The 20,381-nt window shown below is 50.3% G+C and overlaps 1 protein-coding gene across 3 annotated transcripts in view; it reads left to right on the top strand.

The window, feature by feature from the left end:
* The first annotated feature begins 7,917 nt into the window (after positions 1 to 7,917).
* DISP3 (dispatched RND transporter family member 3) overlaps positions 7,918 to 20,381 on the top strand; it is a 63,955-nt gene continuing 51,491 nt past the window's right edge. For all 3 annotated transcript variants that reach the window (XM_074975315.1, XM_074975318.1, XM_074975319.1), the window contains exon 1: positions 7,918 to 8,203. The gene's annotated coding sequence lies outside the window, so the exon portion shown is untranslated. The remainder of the gene's footprint in view (positions 8,204 to 20,381) is intronic.

The following is a 20,381-nucleotide window of genomic DNA, read 5'->3' as shown; positions in this document are numbered from 1 at the left end:
GGGCCAAATTGCACAATACTTATTGCTAATATCTGGGCCATGAATATTCATTGCAGCCCGGGGCCTCGAGACTCCGGTGGAAAAGCAAGTGCAGGCGGTGTGGCAGCTCTGCACGCCGCCGCTGTGCTCTGCTCTTCGGGGAGGGTAAACACATCGGGGAGGGGGAACTTGTTTGCATAGGATGGGAGCTGTGGGATACTAATGGCATCTTGGAGTCTTTGGGGAGTGCTGGTGAAACTCCATTAAGCAGCGCAGTGAAGGCCTTTTGAACAAACAACTCACAGAAAACCATTAAACTGACTTAATTGCAAGGAAAAAGCCCTGCACTCAGCTGGGGTTCTGAACATACTTTGTCTCGCTCTCTGTCTTGTTTTCTTTCTTTCTCTGATGCTCTCTTTGGGGGGTATCCCTGTCCCAGACTCCCCAGGCCACAGTCCCATTGACCAAACTTATAGGGTCAGACTAGTCCCCACTGGGAAGGCTTTACTGGATTGTCAAACAACCATCTGGGCCATCTACCCTACACAAGTCCTGCACAGTTAACCCTGTGACAGGCTGCACCTGGAGGAGTGTCAGGGCTGACTGGGCCTAATTAGGGTCACCAGCTCGTAAGTGTGAAAAATCAGGATGGGAGTGGGGGGTAATAGGTGCCTATATAAGCCAAAGCCCCAAATAGTAAGACTGTCCCTATAAAATCAGGACATCTGGTCACCCTAGGCCAAAGGGCTGATGAAGCCCAGCTGGTGGAAGAGCTGGGACAGGCATAAAAAGAGGATGTTGATAGTAAGAGAGAGGGCTGCAGGAAGGAGCTCTCTAGTCACTTCCCAGAGAGAGTTGGGTCTAGTCTAGTCTAGTCTAAGGGGCGTAAGCCCTGGGATCCTGCCTGCGAATATAGACTCTGGCAAGAACCTGAGAGAGGGTGGAGTATCCACAGGGAGCAGAGGTGCCTCCAGGGGTGGGCCAGAAGACAGAGAAAGGAAGGTAGGAGAGAGTCAGAGGAAACGACAACAGGGTCTGAGGCTGGGTAGACTGTAATTGCTGGGCACAGGGTCCCTAGAACCCTGAGTAGTGGATGGACCCAGGTTCCCTCCCCAGCCAGTGGGGTAGTGGCGCAGTCTGGACAGTGGAAGGGAAGACTGCCTGAGGCCGATCATCCAGTGGGACTTTGATACCCCAGAGGGAGAGAACAACAGTGTCCTGGCTGGAGCCACAAAGAAGGAGCCCCCTGAGCCCTGAAGATGCAGTAATAGAGTTCAGAGAGAGATGGAGGGAGCAGCTGAAGGTGGGATTGTCAGACTGGTTGAGAGCTAATCCCTAGATGTGGCCCCAAGGAGTGGTGAGTAGTAAATCCCACTCCCTAGCTGCAGATGTTACTCAAATAAGGGCAACCCTCTCTGCTGCCTGGGGCTTTTTTCAGACCTGCTCAGTGGTCACTGTCCCACCTTAGAGGGCAAGCTAAGGTCTATATTCCACCTGTGAGCTGAAACTGGTGCTGTGTGCACATGCAGGTCTGGATCACGTGTTGTGGAGAGGATGCAGGCTTGCTGCCCTTCAGGTGGTGCCATCTGGCTCTTATGAAATAGAGGAAGCATATTATTCTATTAAGGATGGGAACTAGCCAGCTCAAGGCTTTCACCTTTGTGCTCTCTGGGGAAGGGGCCGTGTCTATGTTTTGGGAGCCCTCAGCACACACTGGGTGCTCCTGGTTTCTAAATAATAGGCTGGCAGTTTGAATCCCTATCTGAGTCTGTAGTAGGAGTGGTTCCCACTTGATGGTTGTTTGGTGAGAAATCGGTTCCTGGACTGAGTGCAGTTCCCAGTGCATGGATGTCCACAGCACAACCATCACCAGTGGCCATGTTGAGACACTCAGCAGGGTCCACAGATTGAGTAAGCCATGGAGACTGAGCGCCCTGGTCCTGCTGGATGTGGGTCCCAGCAGTCAGGGCGGAGGCTCACAGACAGCATGCAGGGAAGCCTGCACTGCAGCTCTGTGTTTTGTGCATAGAGAGAATTTCACCCTCCATATTAAGAAAAGGAGTACTTGTGGCACCTTAGAGACTAACAAATTTATTTGAGCATAAGCTTTCGTGATGCATCCGATGAAGTGACCTGTAGCTCTCGAAAGCTTATGCTCAAATAAATCTGTTAGTCTCTAAGGTGCCACAAGTACTCTTTTTGCAAATACAGACTAACACGGCTGCTACTCTGAAACCCTCCATATTGGTCCACCTAAAAGGAAATTTTCTCTTAGAAAGATGAGTGGCCAGGGGAGGAATGCTCTGGCAGGGGAGATGCTAGGAGGCAAAGAAAACCCCCATCATATCATGCCTGAGTTTGCACTGGGGACTGAAATGTGCACCAGAAGCAGGTTTCTGACCAGAGATTCTGCCCCTTCTCAAGGTGTCCCAGTTTCAACAGACTTTGTTGTCTGCTAAACATGTGCTTGGTTTGGGATTGTTTTGTGTGTGCCTTTTTGCAGCAGCCCCCAACCTCTGCTAGAGACACCTGCATAGGATCCATGGACCCTTTGCCAGCTGCTTGTGACCCTTTGTTTGTGGACAGGGCCCTTTCTCCTTGTCCTGTGAGTGGTGCACTGGATGTTTTGGTTTTTCTCCAGGACCTCATCCTTGGCTTAAGCTCACTGTTTTACTCAAACAAACAGCCTCATTCCCCCTCACTTCCCCTTGCTTTCAGCCCTAGCTGCAGTTATAAGGAACTTCAAGCATTACCTATTTGATTGGCAGATGGCTAAAGCTATTCAAATAGCGGCACTGTAGACTCCCAGGATCTGACTCTACCCTCAGTTCCTGTGGCGTAAACCCAGAGCGACTCTCCTGACTTCACTGGAGTGACTCCGGATTGGTGCTAACCTAGCTGAGCCCAGAATCTGGTCCGCAAACACGGCCTGCTCCTTTTCACGCTCCCACGCACACAATCTCGCACTCGGTCATGCGGACCATCACCTTCCTCTCTGGATGTCTCCTTGCAATCGGCAAGCACTGCACACATCACCATGCAAACCCTTGTAGGCCCATGTACACTTCAGCAGCACACAGGCGGGCTCCATGTGCACACGCACCCATCAATGTCTGGCTCCCATGCCACCGAGGCTGTTGAATAATGTTCGGTTCTTGGATGTTACCCAGCTTTCTGTATGGCTGGCTGGCTGGGTACAAGCCTTTCAGGCAATCAGGCAGTAATAGAGCTAGGGGAAGCAGAATGTCCCCAAGATAAAATTTACAAGGCCTGAGTGAGCCTGCCTGGCGGTGTCAAGTGCTTTGGTAATGAGCACCTGAGCAGACGAGATTGCTTGGGTAGTTTCATTCTGCATAGCTGAGCAGACAGAATTTCAAAAAGAAGTCATAAATATAAGCGTGCCCAATACCCAGCAGTGTTTCATTTCAGCATGGATGCTGGCCCTGATGGGGGTGGGGAGGGTCAGAAAACCTGGAGGAAGGAAAGGTTTCCAGCTGAGAAACGCTTCCAGTTAGAAGCCTTAAGCTCCCTCCTCCCTAACCCTAAAGACATTCTTTAGCAAAGTTTCAATGGGTTTTTAATCCATTGACAATTCTCTTTTCTTGTTTCTCTGTGTGCGTTGTGTGTTCTCAATAAAGATTGCAATACAGTGCTAATAGCTCTCCCAGTTTATATGTATTGTGAATGTCGATAGGATAGTGTGTGCGAATGTTGGTTGGGATACCGTTCTAACGTGTGGGTACAGTATGTCTAATGGCACTATGTTTAAAATACAGTTCTATTACCTAGGTGTGTGGGTGTGCAGTTCTAATATTACTAGGTTTACAATGCATTTCTAATAGCAGTGGGTAGCTAAATATGGAGCAGATTACATGTGACACCATTTGTGTATCTGTCGTGCAGTTTATGGCTCGAGTTTGAATGTCTGGACATGTATGTGTTAACATGTGCACTAAGGTGTAGCTGAGGTCACTGGGAACTGTGGTACAGTACCCGTGTCTGGTAGGGTAAGGTGTTTCTCCTGTGTGTACATCTCGTGTGTGATCAATTCTAATACCAGTGTGCTGGGAGGGAGGCGTTTGCATATATTGTACACATTTGCCTTGTGGAAACTAGAACACAAATCTAATGTCTGAGCGTACAAAATTTGTGTGTTGTGAAGTGCTTGAAGTGATGTGGAGGATGGTGATACAACTTGTGCATGTGAGTGTGAGCTGCCCTATGAGGATGGGTTTACATCTGTTGGCTGGTGTGTGTGTGCTCAGCTAGGTGGCAAAAGGAACGTCTGTGTGAGGATGGGTTTGCAGGTATGTGCCTACTTGTGCTGGCAGAGATGGTGCTGAGGAAGACTGTGCTTGGCTGAACGCCTGTGTGCAGCACTGAATGATAGCTCACGGCTGTTTCTTGGGCTCTGCTGTGTGACTGAATACTGTCCCTCGCATCAGCGTGGGCTCAGCTCGCATTACTGACAGTTAGAAAAAATGATTTTTCTTCTCATTTACTGCACACTCTTCACTTTCAACAGGAGCGCTACCCCTGACTGCCGCCCTCTCTGCAGAAACTTCCATCACTGGCAGACAGGCTCAAAGCTGGTGGGGTGTAAATTTTTTTTTCTTTATTCAGGAGCCTCATTAAATTCCCATTCACTGGAGCCTCCACAAGCCAAGGGTTGGTCTGGTTTTGCCTGCACAACTTCTTAATCCCTGTGGGTAACACACTGGAAAAAGGTCAATACCTCCCGTATGGACCACCTGCTTGGAGATGGTGACTCAGGTCTGTTCCCCGTTTTCTCTGCTGCTCTCTGGATTTTACTGATTGACTCCTCTGTGTGATCGGTTAGGGGTGGGGTGTCTTTGTGTGGAAAGCGTCTGAGGCCCTGGTAGGCTCAGGGAGTCTCTGACTGGACATAAGATGGAGCTTTACACTTCAGTCTGGCGTAGGCTGGAACTGATTAAACGTTGTTACCATCCAATGGCCGTGTGATAGCCTGTGTGAAGCAATCTCCGCTCTGCAGGTGTCCACATCACTATAACTGGGACCATTATTGGCAATCCCAGCAGACAGGCCAGGAACTGAATGGGGAGAGAAGGTTGAATGGCCATCTCCCATTGGTGTAGGTAATCCACCTCCCGAACAAGCGATAGCTAGGTTGATGGGAGAAAGCCCCGTTGCCCCAGCACTATCTACACCGGGGGTTAGGTCAGTTTAACTGCACTGCTCTGGGGAGTGGATTTTTCACACCCCTGAGCTACATAGTTATATGAATTTCGTAGTGTAGACCAGGTCTAAGTGATACTGGCACATGCCATTGCTCCTGGTTGTGCTGTAGATAAATGCATGACTCCAGTTTCTGGTGCTCTCCCTACAGCACCACCTGTCAACTACCTCCCCTCCAACATTGAAAAATGTCTGTATTATAAACGTGACTCATTAGATTCCAGAAACCCAAGGTGAGTGACTGTTGCTCGAGTTATAGGAGAAGCTCTGCAGGCTGGTTAGCTGTGCTAGTGAGGGACAAGAGCATAAGGAGGACTCTCCATCACTTGAGCTAATAACCACAGTCTCCCACCTCTCTTCGCTAAATGTTTTGTTTGGCCTTTGTCAATGGGCAATCCTCACATGACAGTCTTATAGAAAAAAGTGTTCTAGATAACTCCTATATGGAGCATTTTCAGAGGCAGGGGTCCTTGGCTTGTGGCTTAAAAAAACAATTCTAATAATTCTAGAGTGATGGCTCCCAATGCTATTGTACTGCAGTGCTAGGGCATGACTGCAGAATTCTGTCATAGGTTTGTTCTAAGGTTGTTTTATTAAATCCCAAGTTGGATAAGGATAGGTCAGCATGATGCTGGAGAGATTCACTTGCACCAACAATAACTAGATTTCCATGCCCACTAACTGCTCACTGCTCTAGAAATCTCTGTCCTTAAAGTTCTGTTCTCTCTGCCATCCTCTGAGATAGAGGGAATCTGACTGGCAGCAGTGAGGTACAGGGAAAGGGCACTCATCATACCAGAGCTGCAGAGTGCAACTGGGGCTCCTATTCCAGCAGCGGGTGCTCCCAATTGCTTCTCCTGCCATCCACACCCTTTGGGAGAGAAGAGGTTGCAACAGAATTAGAGGCTGTGTAAATAAGAACTGCCCTATAGGACAGGTGGGTGGTCCCTCCACTCTGTCAGTGGCTTGCCTGCCACCAGTGGCCAATAATAGAAACACTTAACCCTTTCTGTGCAACATTAACAAGCAAATCCTCACAATATTCAGCAGAAGGGTCTTGTGGCTAAAGCCCAGCAGATCTGGGTTCCAGCCTGTGTCAGAGCTAGGAATTTTGGTGTGAGCTTGGGCCAGTCACGTAGCCTCTCTGTGCCTCAGTCTCCACATCTATAAAATAGGGGTAATATTATTGCCTTCCCTGGGGATGTGGTGTGGAGGCTCTTGTGTTCCAATGATAGCTGTCAGGAGTTTTAACTCATCATAGGTCCTCTCAGGCTGAACAGGGCAAAGGGTGGGGACCAGATGAAAAGCAGTCCTTTGGCCCTCCAGGTTGGGGTTGAGCAATAAGCCAATAACCTACCCTCCTTTTAAAAAAAGAAAAAGAAAAAAAAAGTGAAGTTCTGGAAACCATGCTGGCCCTTCTTTGTGCCTCAAAGCCACGTCTGATGGGTCAGGAAAGATTCACAATATTATTGAGCTGCCTTGTGGGCAGGGACGGTGTCCCTAGCCTCTGATTGCCAGAGGCTGGGAATGGGTGACAGGGGATGGATCACTGGATGATGACCTGTTCTGTTCATTCCCTTTGGGGCACCTGGCATTGGCCACTGTTGGAAGACAGGACACTGGGCTAGATGGACCTTTGGTCTGACCCAGAATGGCCCTGTTTTTATGTGGTGTTTGTGAAGCTTCCTTCATCAGTGTGGAAATGGTGAGTCTCAAAGGAAAGGCAGAAGTAGAAAGCTCCCCCTCACTTACAGGGGAGGTAGCCGAGCCAGAGGCTAAGCAGTGCTTCGTTTGTAATGAAAGAGGTGCCAGGGCTCAAGCAATTTTTTTTTTTTTGCATTCATAACTGATGGAGCAAGCCCAGAGGGGCCAGGGCTATGAACGGCCATGGAGCAAGCGTAGAGGTACCAGGGCTCAGTCCTGGCACAAATTAAGCACTAAGTGACTGGTGCAAAGTGCAAGTGGGGGAGCCAGGAGCAGAACTGAGGGTCTGGTAACGTACAGCACCTCTTCAGGCGGCCACAGCCAGCTGCTTCATGAGGAAGGCCTGAAACGCTCTGCAGGGCAGCTACTGGTGCGATGCTGTGACTGCCAGTGCTGGAGCAGAGGAAGGCTTCCCCCCTCTCAGCCTGATGCATGCAGGCAGACAACTCGAGTAGTGTAGCCCAGCTGCCCTGCACAGGAGGGTGGGCCAGGCAGGCCGGGTAAGGAGCAGACCCAGGAAGCGCAGGCTAGGTTCGGGAACGCACCAGGCAAAGCACCCTCCCCTCGAAGCCTCAACTCGCGACTGCCCAGCGCCAGCCTCTGCCGGCGGAATATATAGCTCGGCCGAACCAACGCTGCCGTCCCTGCAGGGGGAGAGGAAAGCCAAGCCGGAGCACAGGACGCCGCGGGCGCGGCGCAGCGCTGGCTGAGCCCCGGCACGGCTGTCACCCCGCGGGCACAGCGGGGCTGCCAGCGGATGGGGCGCGGGGCGGCCTGACTGCAGCCTCCCCCCCCCCACCCCCCGACGGCGCGGCGAGCGATGGTAGGAGCCGAGACCAAAACAAAGCGGGGCGGCAATAAAAGGCAGCGGCGGCTGCTCGCTGGGCTGGGTGCGGGGGAGACGCTCCTCGCTGGTGGGGCTGCGGGGTCCGTGCGGCGGGCGGGCCGGTGCGCTCCGGGGGCTGCGGGGTCCGTGCGGCGGCCGGGGAGCCGGTGCGCTGCCGGTGCCTTGGGTCAGAGCCAGAGGAGCCGGTGCGCTCCGGGTGGCCCCAGTCCGTCCCGGGAGCGAAGGGGGCCGGGCTGTGCCAGGCGGGAGCGGTGCCCTGCGAGGCGGTGGGGAGCAAGCGCGCTCCGGTCCTGCGGCAGGAAGGGGCGCCCCGGTCCTTGGGCACCGTAGCGCTCCCCGGGGGGATCCAGCAGCCCGCTGGCCGGGCGCCCGCTGGGAAGAGCGCCTCGCCCCCTGCCCACCGCTGTGTTCCTGCCATCGGCCCCCCGCACGGCTGCTCCCACCGGCTGGGCTGAGGTAAGCGTTGTCTCCACGCCGCGCAGGGGGGGATGCCAGTCCGGGGGTGCCGGGGAGAAGGCTGCGGCTGCGGGGAGGGAGGGGGGAGAGGCTGCGGTAGCAGCAGGGGGTGTCCCGGCTGACGGGGCGAACCCAGGAGCTCGGCACCCAGCTGCTTACGATCGGGGACAGGATCCCTCCTGTCCCAGCTCCAAGCCCCAGCCGGCCCTTTAGACCCCTCTGGGACAGGTCACTTGCCTCCCAGCCCTTCGCTTCCTCCCAGCTGGTTCTGCCTGTGCCCCGTGGGGCAGGGCAGCGGGCAGGCAGGGGCTTGCGATGGCTACAGCGGATCAATCCCTGGGGGGTGCGTGCGGCGCGCTCTCCAGGCGGGCTTTGGAGAGGTCCCGAACGGGCACCAAGGAGAGTTCCCCCGGGCGCTGACTCTCTGTCATGCACCGATTGCGCTAGCGGCTGCGGCGGGATCCTTCTGTTCGCCCCAGGCGGAGCGTCAGGACAGAGCCGCGCTGTGCCCCAGGCTGTGCGGGAGGCTTGGCGCAGGTCCTGAGTCCCAGCGGGGTGGAGAGGGTCCGGGGAGCGCACAGAGTGTGTGCTGTGTGTGTGTGAAGACGGAGGTCTGATCCAGATTGGCAATTCCTAAGGTGCAGCTAGGACAGCGTCCTGTCTTGGACAGTGGCCCTCACCAATGTGTCGGAGGATGGCGTAAGAACCACACAGCAGCAGTTGTGGGTCAATCTGCTCCCCTCATTAGGTCTTACCCTAACAGAGATCAGGACATGGGTACGCTGCAATGTAAGTCCAGGGTTTGAACTCTGGCTAAATCCTCCCCCCACCATCTTCTCTCAACACACACATCCTGCTAACCTAGGCTTGAACCCAAGACCCCATGAAAGTGGAGGGTCGGAGCCTGAGGCAAGCTGGGACCCAGGGTTCAAGGCCTATTGCTTTGCAATGAAGAGGCAACCTCAGTGGACTCGTACTTTGGGCAGACTCCCAGCGTGGCCAGGGGCTGACTTCCTTTGTCCTCTGGACAGTCCGGTTTGGTGGACAGTGAAGTTTTCCCACAGGGCACCATGAATAAAGGGCTAGAGCGGCCACATTGTGGGAAGTCTGGGATATGGGTGGTTGGACTCCGGCCTGCATAACGCAGTGCAGATGCCGGAGCCGCAGGCTGGGGCCCAGGGTTCGACAGCTCCAAGCAGAGTTACAAATGAGGGTAGACCCCCAAACCCTAGGTTAACAAACCCAGGGTCTGTTACCTTGAGTTCTACTAACCCTGGGCTTACATTGCAGTGACTTCATCAGGATAGTAATGTGTGCCCCAAACTAGACCAATTTCTGAGGATCATTGTGTATTGTTGGCTGTTTTGTTTGTATTGCTGTAGCTCCTGGGAGCCTCAGTAGTGGACCAGAACCCCACATGCTAGTTGCTGCACAAACACAGAACAGAGAAAAAAGAAAAGGAGGACTTGTAGCACCTTAGAGACGAAAAAATGTATTTGAGCATAAGCTTTTGTGAGCTACAGCTCACTTCATCGGATGCATTCAGCAGAGAGAGCTCCTGCCCCCAAGGGTTTTACTGTTTGTGCTGGTTTATTATTAAAGTGCAAGGGGCTGGGCTGTAGGGATCAGACTTTCCAAAGTGCTGAGCATCCACCAAAAACAAAGGGAGCTACTCTGAGCTGGGCTCTTTTGAAAATCTGCCTCTAGGGTGGCTAGGAAAAAGGCTTTTGGTGAAGGGGGGCACATGGGAATAAGAGAAAATCAGCCCTCTGTTAGGACAGGTGCAGGATGCTACACATGTCCTGCATGGAGCCCAGGCTCGGTCCTGTTCCATTTGTTTCCCACACAAAGCGACCCTTGTACTCTCCGGGCAGTAGCATGCCAATTATGTTGCTTCTACGTCTGCAATTACTGGGGTAGCATTTTGACAGCTGAACGAAGTCCGTTAGGCTTTAATGTAATAGATCGGCAAATCAGAGCCTTTTAAAACCAGGCTGGTGCATGCCCGGTTTTGCCTCTGGAGGATGCAGGATCAATGCAATAGGGTGAGTAGGTGTGTGTTAGGGGGATGAGTCTGTCAATTTGCTGCTGTTGTGCTTGAATCCGAATACGCTGCAGATGACGGAATAAACACACAGACATGTAATTCACCACCCTACCAAACTCAATTAAAGAAAAAGAAAAAAAAAGTCTAGCCAAAATTGGGAATAGATCTTGGACCTGGATTCTGTTCTTTCTTATGAGACCAAACTTTATTCAGGGCCCCTCCATCCCACCCACCCCGTCAAGTAAAGATATCCACAGGAGCAGCGCCTCTCTCTCTCTCTGATTGCTCTTTTAGGCTGTGTCTGGATGGAAATCGAGCAACACAGTAGCTGTATTGTGGGGAAATGTTTCAATAGCTGGATTTCTTTTATCGTACTCAGAATATCTTCAGAGGTTAGAATCATCAAGCCAGCCTCTCTAGCACCTTGCAGAGGCTTGTAAGTTGATAGGCTCAGAGCCTGGAATAATAGAGACGTGGGCTGGTGAGAGAGACAACAGATGGAATAAGTCTCTTCAATATGGTAAAAGATCTGCTCCCCATCACTCTCCCTGCAAAGACTGCTGTTCCTATGTGGGGAACACTTCACTGGGGAGGGGCAATTCATAGGAAAATCGTTCAAGGGGAAACCAGCCATCAGTATTTTTGACTGTTTCCCCTAGATACACACTGGGAAAAGCTAAGGGACCAATGGTCCAAAGCAATGTATAAGGGCGCAATATGCGCGATCCTGACTGGGGCCTGGAAAATAGTATCCGTATTGTTCCAGTCATTCACTGCGATTGAAAAAAGTGTTCTGTTTCTGCAGTATATGGGGCCAAATTCACCCCCGGTGTAACAAACCTGAAGTCACTCATTACACGATGGCTAGATTTAGCTCTCTGGGCTGGATTCTGCCATTCTTACCTACAGTGAGAGATACCTTACCCTGCGAATAGTCCCTTTGATCTGAGTGCCCGAAGGCACTACTTACGGTGAGTAAGGGCAGGGGAACCTGGGCATCTATATTTAGTTTTTAGGAGTATTGCAGAATTAAATGACAGATTTAACGTGGACAAAGCCTCGACTTGGTTTGTCTAGAGCTGGTCACAGGTTTTGTTACCTGTTCTTAAAAATAATACTTCACCCTTCAGCATCCATGGTTGATTCCATTCAAAGTTTTCATGCTTTATGAACGTTAAGCCCCACAAACACCCCTGTGAGGCAGGTGAGAAGAGATGATCGGTTAGGGGAGAACTTTTGAACAGTTGGGTGTTTCTCATTCATCGGCTGCAGATCAGGAGGGTGAGCATTTCGTTTAATACTTTGTATGGTATGAGTATGTAGGGGTAGGCTGTGTGTGTGTGTGTCTGGTATTGTGAGAGATTATGTTGGGCTGTTAATTTGTTGGTGTGGTTTGGAGACTGTGGGTGTGTGTCAGTCAGTTCACCTCCTTCTCCCACCCCCTACTCCAAAATCCTCTTATGATGCCAATGATCCAAGATAAAAAGCCCACTGCTTATACAAAAACTTGCCTGTTATGTACAAGTGCTCAGCGAATAACCTTCCCTGAAAGCGAAGCGGGATGGGAGTTCTTGCCCTGGCTGCATAGGGAATATCTGGATAAGCCATGATTTTTATTTCTGAAGTTACAGCTGGTCATATCGTGAGTCCCCACATCTCGGAGTGATATTGCTGTGATCTCCGTGCGTGCCAACACACAATAAGCCCTGGAATGGCTCTCTTAACAGGGAGCATTTAGCATAAAGTTGGTTTAATCCTCTAATCTTATCAAGCGAGGACATAAATTAGAACTCAACAGTTTAATTCATTTAAAAAAAATCAAACCCTGTTATGTTTGCCTGTAGAGCATATGATTTCTCCTTTCATTTGCTTTATAGGCTTATTTTATTATCCATTGTTTGTTTAAAAGCCTCTAACTATAGATACAGGATTGGTGATGAAAGGTACCCAGTAATTAACTCCCCTCTTCTATAGGCTCATCTAGTATTCATGGAAGTTGTTTTCAGAGCTAAGGCCAGCAAAGTTCGAATGAGAGAGATCTGCCTGGCATCCCCCCATCTGTCGAGAATCTGGCACTGTTGCTGGTTTGGCAGATGAAGGAGACAGTGGGAGTTTAGGGTCTTGGGGTCAGGCCCCTCAGTGAGGAGAAGTCCCATTTACTTCTTGTCTCCTTTATTTCTATCAAGAGGAGCAGGCAGTGCCCTCATTTTTCCCGTGCTGAGAGAGACCGTAGTCATCACCAGGAGTACGCCTGTCTATATGTGTGGGCAGAGGGCAAGGAAATTGTGTGTCCAGACCCTGTAATGAGGCTGAGCAATGAAACTTTAGCTGCTGTGGTTCCCTTCCATCCCTGACACGATATCCTAATACTCTCTCTTTAAAGGTTTGATTTTGTGTATAGATGCACAAGTTCATTCATCTCTGTGGAGTTGCACACCAGGGTGAATTCTGGTCACAGTTCTCATGACCATCTTTTCCGAGGGCTGAATTCTGCCTCCCTTACTCACGTTGGGCAGCACCGTACTCCTGAATTCAGGGCGGGGGCTACTCCAGGAGTAAGGAACTACACTGTGGATGTGACTCAGCATTCATTGAAGTGCCATTGCTTTCAAAGGGCTGTGAATCAATCCCAGTGCAAGTCAGAGTGGCGGAATCTGGCCCTAAATTAATGACTGAAGAACATGATGATGACTGTAGGCACTAAAAGCCCAATCCGGCTCCCAGTGACTTCCGGGGGAGCTGGGCTGGGGTCTGCAGTGCTGATTCTGAATATACAGAAGCATGTGCTTAACTATAAGCATGGAGTCATTTTATTGAAGGCAATGTGTTAAAGATCTAGATGTGGCTAGATACCTTTCTGACCTGGGAGCTGGTGGTTACTGTAAGATCATTGGTGATGATGCGGTACATGGGGCTGTCATGAATACACCTCTGCAGCACCATGAGGTAAGGTGTTGTTTGTTTGTTTTTTTTTTTTTTTTTTTTTTTGAGCTCTCTGCTTCACACTGAGTCATGCAGAATAAGATATAAAGACCGATGAGTAACCAGAGTGCTATACCAGAAACGGGGAGGGGGAGAATCTGTCAAAACAAGCCACAAATATGTAATTTTGGCCGCTTAAGATCTGTGGGGCCTTTTCTATGGGGGGAAAATAAATAAATAAAAATGCTAAACCAGCGACAAAAATAGAAGCAGTCTAGTCCTTTGGAGCATCCCTTCAGAGGAGTTAAAAACTCGCATTGAGGGGGAAAAGCAGATCAGATTGTTGCTCCAGCCATTGGATAAAGGCTGAAAAAAGAATGCGTCTGAGTGGGTGAAATATTAGGTTGTCTCAAGAAAACATGATTGCTTTTTTGTAGCTGCATACTTTTTCAGTGCTGGATTATGCCTGTTTTTGTCGCTGGAAGTGAAGCCCCTGGTCCTCTGCACTCCATTCCAGTTCAGCAGAGCATGTAAGTGCATTCTTAACTTTAGGCACATGCTTGGGGCTTGAAGTTAAGCATGTGCATTAATGAATAAGAATGGATTCAAGCATGTGCTTAGAGGCTTTGTTGCATTGGGGCCTAAAATATGTACATTCTGCCCCTTTAAAGTAGTGCCAGGTAAGGGACCCTTCTGAAGGCAATTGGATTGTGAACTTGTTGGTCCAGGGACTGTCTCTTATTGTGTGTGAGTGTTTGTGTGTGCAGGGCCTGGCACACTGGGATCCTAACTTTGGTTGGGGTGTGTCAGTGCTGCAATAATACCAATCATAATCCAAGGCAGTGGAATGACTCTTAGGGAGCCCAACGGGGTTTGGAAAAGGATCCAAAAGAATAGACTGTTTTTAAACTACTGTTTTCCATTCTTTAAACCAGAGCCCCCTGGATGTAGAAACCTAGAATTCTTAGTTCCTACCTGACAATCTTATTTGATCTGGGAGAAGACATAGACCTGGTTTGGGCTGGATACGTTTTCTGTGTCTCCTCTTGAATAGAGCAGCCAACCCTTTCGAAAGGGCTCACCTGTGGACCTGGTTTGCTTCCCAATATTCCTTTACTTGTTTAACAAATCTCTACTGGATTGTCGCTCAGTATATTGTATAATCCAAGCTGTCCAGTCCCTTAGCTAGTTTTGTGCTTGCAGGCTCCAGGAGCTCCTGTGGGCTTGTTGGAGGAAATGTGCTCTCAGATGAGCAGTATAGAGACTTCCAGGGTCCTTAATCCCCCTGCATTTGGAATTGCTTCAGAAAGAGAGAAAATAGAGTAACAATGCAGCCATTCATCTGTGCATGGATCAAAACGAACAATTTGGGGCCTGAGTCTGCCATCCTTGCTCAGGCAAAATTTCCAGTGATTCCAATAGTTAGGCCTGAGTGAAGACAGCAGGATCTGGTCCCTGAGTGGGAGCGTTAGCTATTGAGAACTGTGACTCTCAGGTGGTTTGACAGTTTAGTCGCACTGCCTTGAACAGATGTTCCATCCAGCTGGAAGGCGGTGGGGTTGTCTGTGGAGGAAGTCCATTCACAATGCAAGGCTGGCTTCTCTTGGCCTTTTTGCTAAGATGCCTGATACGTCCTGTCTGTGAGCCTCTTCCTGCTCTCATTGAAGCTGGTTTGGCCATTGATCCCAGTGGGAGTGGGATTGGGTGGTCTGGGGATAGTGTCCGATGGGCTCTTCTATCTCTGAACGCTATGGTCTGACCTATTCAGGCTTCCGTCCTGGAGGTCCACGAGACACAGGCCTTGAACTCTGTGGCTTGTCCAGCAGGCTTGGAGTCCATAGTCCCAGTCCCTTCCTGGGCCCCATTTCTGGCCAGGTGCCAGCTCTCTGCAGATAGCTAATTGAGTTGGTGGTGGCAGGGGGTGGCTTTGTTCAAAAGCAATGCAACAGTTTCATTAATTGGAAACCTGTTGTGGCTGGAGTGGGATCTGCTAATGAAGGTAGCTAGATACCTGCTCGTCTGAGTACATCCAGGGTCTTGCTTCTCCTGTGAGTAATGGCCCGTTTTGCCCTATGGCTCATTGTCTCCGTGGCAGCAACGTTGGTGACACACACATTTCAGGCCCCATAGGGGAGCTATGATGATTTTGATTCACTGTCAGGCTGAACTGTGGGATTTTTTTCCCCTGCAGACTTTGATGGGGTCAGGGTTTGTCCCACTGTTTCAAGGTGATGAGGGTGGAATGGAAAGGGCTGGAGACTGAAACCCCAATGGGCAGCAAAACTGCCTGGATGTCTGCCTAGAAGGCTCGTGACAGAGATCCAGCATGTCCATTTCACTTGTGAGAACAGCATTCCAGAGCTGGGGGGAGGGAGGCGGGAGGAGGAATGAGGAAGTAGTTGCTTTTTAGCTCAGAAGTGGGGAGAAAAAGCACCTGGTGGTAGCACACAGGTTTATTTTTTTGGGAGGGATGGTAGGGTATAGATGTGGCTCTGGATAACACTGGTGCTGTCCCTTTCGGGGGTTCATGATGGCCCCATAGATCAGATGCAAGAGGCTGTCAAGTTTCCTTCTCCACTCTGAACTCTAGGGTACAAATGTGGGGACCTGCATGAAAGACCCCCTAAGCTTATTCTTACCAGCTTAGGTTAAAAACTTCCCCAATGTACAAAATTTGCCTTGTCCTTGAACAGTATGCTGCCACCACCAAGCGTTTTAACCAAAGAACAGGGAAAGAGACCACTTGGAGACATCTTCCCCCAAAATATCCCCCCAAGCCCTACACCCCCTTTCCTGGGGAAGGCTTGATAATAATCCTCACCAATTGGTTCAGGTGAACACAGACCCAAACCTTTGGATCTTAAGAACAATGAAAAATCAATCAGGTTCTTAAAAGAAGAATTTTAATTAAAGAAAAGGTAAAACAATCACCTCTGTAAAATCAGGATGGTCAATACCTTACAGGGTAATCAAATTCAAAACATAGAGAATCCCTCTAGGCAAAACCTTAAATTATGAAAAGACACAAAAACAGGAATATACATTCCCTCCAGCACAGCTTATTTCACCAGCCATTCAACAAAAGAAAATCTAACGCATTTTCTAGCTAGATTACTTACTAACTTAACAGGAGTTGGGAGGCTTGCATTTCTGATCTGTTCCTGGCAAAAGCATCACACAGACAGACAGAACCCTTTGTTCCCCCCGCCCTCCAGCTTTGAAAGTATCTTGTCCCCTCATTGGTCATTTTGGGTCAGGTGCCAGTGAGGTTACCTTAGCTTCTTAACCCTTTACAGGTGAAAGGGTTTTGCCTCTGGCCAGGAGAGATTTTATGGCACTGTATACAGAAAGGTAGTTACCCTTCCCTTTATATGTATGACAGAGGCTCATCGCTTGATGGGGCTGTCAATGGTTTTGGGGAAAAGGAGCATGGTGTGTAGGTGTGATTCTGGCTTTATGGCTTTGCAGCTGGCGTGTGATGGTGCTATTCTGGGAACTGGCAGAGCAAACAGGTACCACATCTCCTCCTGCCCATCCCTATTTGGGAAGAGACTCTGGCTTCCGTGCACCACAGACAGCTGTAGCTTTGTGATTTACTGTTCATCAGAGATGAAAGAGTCGAACCTTGCTTCATTTCTGGCCTGGTTATGTAGAAACATCCAGCTTTTCCATTGTGATATTAATTTGGTCCTTGGGTGAGTGAGAGAGGGGCCAGCTGAGTAGAATTACATGGGATGGGAAGATGACAATCAGCAGGCTACGGTTATTACTGAGTATGAGCTATTTATATTGCATTCACCAGCCTGCGCTTCTGTCTATTAAGGCGTGTGGATTAGCTTTATTTTCCGTAGGTCTCTGGAGTAAATGGTTCTACCCAGACACCAGCTGGGACAAGCAGCAGAGTTAGGATTTAAGAGCCGTTGATTGGAGTTTATACCTTCCTGACCTTGGAGCTCTGCGTCCTTAAGCTGTAACGGTAGGTGGCACTGCTCTGTGCATCTCTAATCTCGGAGGCAGCTTCACCCACGCCTCCCTAGCCACCTTCGGCTGTCAGCAGAGAATACCTCCCCTTGACAGTGCTGTACAGTCGGGAAGGGGGTCTGAGCTTGGATCCCACAGCGTGTGTCCTCGTCCTGCTGGGATTATCGGGAGCTGGACAAAGAAGAAGGCAGGAGCTTGGGTGCTGCCTGATTTGTCTTCCTTCCCCAAATGCAGGACTCGGTCCCCCTGGTCACTGGCATCACCCCACTGCCTTCGGTGGGAGCCTTGCATCCTTGCCGTCTGTCCTGAGAGGAGTAGGGCCTCGCCCTCCTGAGCTGAGGGTGAATAAGGCACCCAGCAAAGGCCTCTAAGCGGTCCCGTGCCCTTGCAATCAGCCCAAAGGCCTGGCAGGAGTCGAGAGAGGCCGGGTTTTATGGGCCCCGGGGCGCAGAGCAGAGGGTGCATGGCGCAGACCAGGGGCCCCCGCGTATGTTTGATGTTGGATACGGACATTAGGATTCCACAGAGGGCTGTAACCTTGGACACCTGCCCCCTTTATTCTTGCCTAGAGTTCTCTGTTTGCTGGGAGAGGAGGTGGGGGAAGCGGGGCTGGAATACTTTCCCCACCATCTGCCTTAAGGCATCAGACTCGTGAGTTGGCACTGTTCATTTCTGATCTCTGCCAAACCTTGTTAATAGAGAACATTCCTGCTGAACTGAAGGCAGTTCACGTTCCATAGACGCTGGGGAGGCGGCTGTTTGTGCAGGGGACGAAAAGAGAGGCTCCGACAGTTGTCTGTTTTTTTTAAGCTGCTGGTCACTTCGAATAGCCGCTTCTTCGTGCAGGGGAGTCAGAGGTGAGAATCGTTTATTTGCACACTCTGAACTCGAGGGCTTGGACGTTACTGCACCTGGGGCCAGATGCTGATCTCACTCGCTCCAGTGTAGATCTGGTGACATCAGTGGAGTCACTCTGGATTTACGTGGGATATGCGAGCTCAGGATCCAGCCGGTGGATCACTGTGTAGCAGAGTCCTGAGTTGTGGGTGTCAGTGACGTCTGCTTGCGGTTGCCCACTCTCTTCCTTCCCAGCATGCCTTTGCCTGGCACTTGTGTAGCTAGTAGAAGAGCCCTCTGTACTCTTAATTAGCCATAGGTCTAGAGTTCAAATCCCAGCTCTGCTGACTGACCTTGGGCAAGCCACCTACCAACCCTGACTGAGACGCCTGCCCTGCCTGCAAAGGTGGGTAATGATACTTTTTGCTGACGGGAGTTAATCAGAGAAATGGTTTGTACAGTGCTCAGTGCTGTTAAAGGAAGAGGGTGGTCATGATCCGCATCACACCACCTTTCATACATGGGAGTGAGGGGACAGCACATGGGCTGTCTGTCCTATCAAAATCAGGACCATCCTCTGCCTTTGCTTCCTCCTTGCTGCGTCAGCAGGGTGTTTCTAGTGGAGGAAGAGGAGACATATCAGGAGAGCACTGACTGGCCATACTGCTGCTGTGTTGAAGGATTAACATGAGGGACCAGGCCCTTGTGTCTCTCACAGCCTGCCACCTGTGGGCGAAGGAATTCTGGTTGGACTTATCCCAGGCTGCCCATGGAGGTTCTGTGCAGCTGCTGAGAGGTGGGATGCTGGGTGTTCCTTTTGAGCGACTGTCTCTCCCAGCCAGGATGCTCATCAGGATTACCGGCCCTAACGATACCTGTAGAATGATCTGATCAGCTGCTGACTGTCATGTGACTGCGTCGTGTCCTTTGCATGGGCTCTTCTCTTCCCATTCTGTTTTCTCCCTCCCTTTGAATGGAAGTCTCTATTGATGCTATGGCCCAGCTTGGATATAGGCACAAGTGGGCACAGTTCCATTGATTTTAATGGAGTTTCACCTGCTTATGCCAGCTGCGAATTTAATAAATAATAACACATTGCATTTTCATGGCACTTTCAATCTGAGGATCATTTGGCCCAATATGTTTTTTCTTTCACAGTCTAGCTACAGAAATACATAGCTGGAGTTGTGCCAGCTCCCCTCAAACTGTACCGAAAAGAGCCTTAAGTTTGCAGAATGACAGCAAAGAAGGAAATCTGGGTCTAGGCATCACAAGGTTTTGCTTAATTGCTGCTTTACTCTCTGTTGTGCTTGGGCTTTGGAGGGGAGTCAGGATCCCTGGCTGCTGTTTAGGGTCTGCCACCAACTTGTGTGACCTTGAGCCGATCACATAGGTCAATATATCAAAAATGGCTTCCGATTTTTGGTGGAGTACCCAATTTGTGCCTCCCTTCACTGGAGCGATGGATGCCATTGCTTTTGAAAATCAGGCCCGAGGTCCTGAATTGGGTACCCTAAAACTGAGGCAGGTGGGATCTGGGGCTACTTGATAATTTGAGCCATAGGCTGCTGGGCCTCATCTTGCTCTCACTAAAGTCAACGGAAGCTTTGGCTGAATTCAGGGAGAGCAGGAGCAAGTCCCTCGTGCGTTCATTTATTAATGTGTAAGGTCGGGTGTAATCCTCACAACCTCCCCAGGGGGCTGCGAAATGTAATAGGTGTTAGTGAAAGGTTTGCACAGCCTCTGGTAAAAGAGGATGTGATCTCGAAATGTGAAGTGTTGGCTGCTCTGAGAGAGAGCTGCAATGTGCTGGCTGGTCCTCGTCTGTCGTAACCTGGCGTTGTGAGTGACCTGCTTTGGAGTGCTGGGTTAGAATCTATGGAGAGAGTTGGACAAATCCTGATTCTCCCCCTTACTCAGGGGACAGCCACACGTGCAGCCCCCACCTCCCTGAGTCAAAGGAAGGGCTTTTTGTTCTCTTTATTTAAACAAGTCAAACAACCTCCCTGGGAAGAGGGAGCTGCAGACTTGCCATTGAACCCTAGCCTGTGGGAAGGGTTAAAAGGCGTGAAGTGAAGTGAAGCGCAAGCCTCCCTCCTGCTCGTAAATCAAAACCAACCCAAACAGTTTTTCTTGAGACTTTCTTCTTCTCCTCCTCCTCCTCCTCCCTCCCCCTCCCCCAGTCTTTCTCCCACTAACAACTCATGCCAGAGTTTAATCTCCAAGCCAATTTTTCTGGGTGAGTTGAAATGGAAAGGCGGAGACAGGCCCACAAGAGCATGAAAGGGGCTCACTAAAACAGTGGACTCCATTTCAACTGGAGTCTGAGAATCTGGACAACCCAGGCCGAAGCTTGTTTCGAAAGCCAAATCCATTTTTCTGTAGAGCTTG

The sequence above is a fragment of the Natator depressus genome, chromosome 18 (assembly GCF_965152275.1).
Source record: "Natator depressus isolate rNatDep1 chromosome 18, rNatDep2.hap1, whole genome shotgun sequence".
In the NCBI taxonomy this organism is placed as follows: Eukaryota; Metazoa; Chordata; order Testudines; family Cheloniidae; genus Natator; species Natator depressus.
Note: the sequence above shows the minus strand (reverse complement) of the source record. Positions and strands in the feature narration are given on the sequence as shown.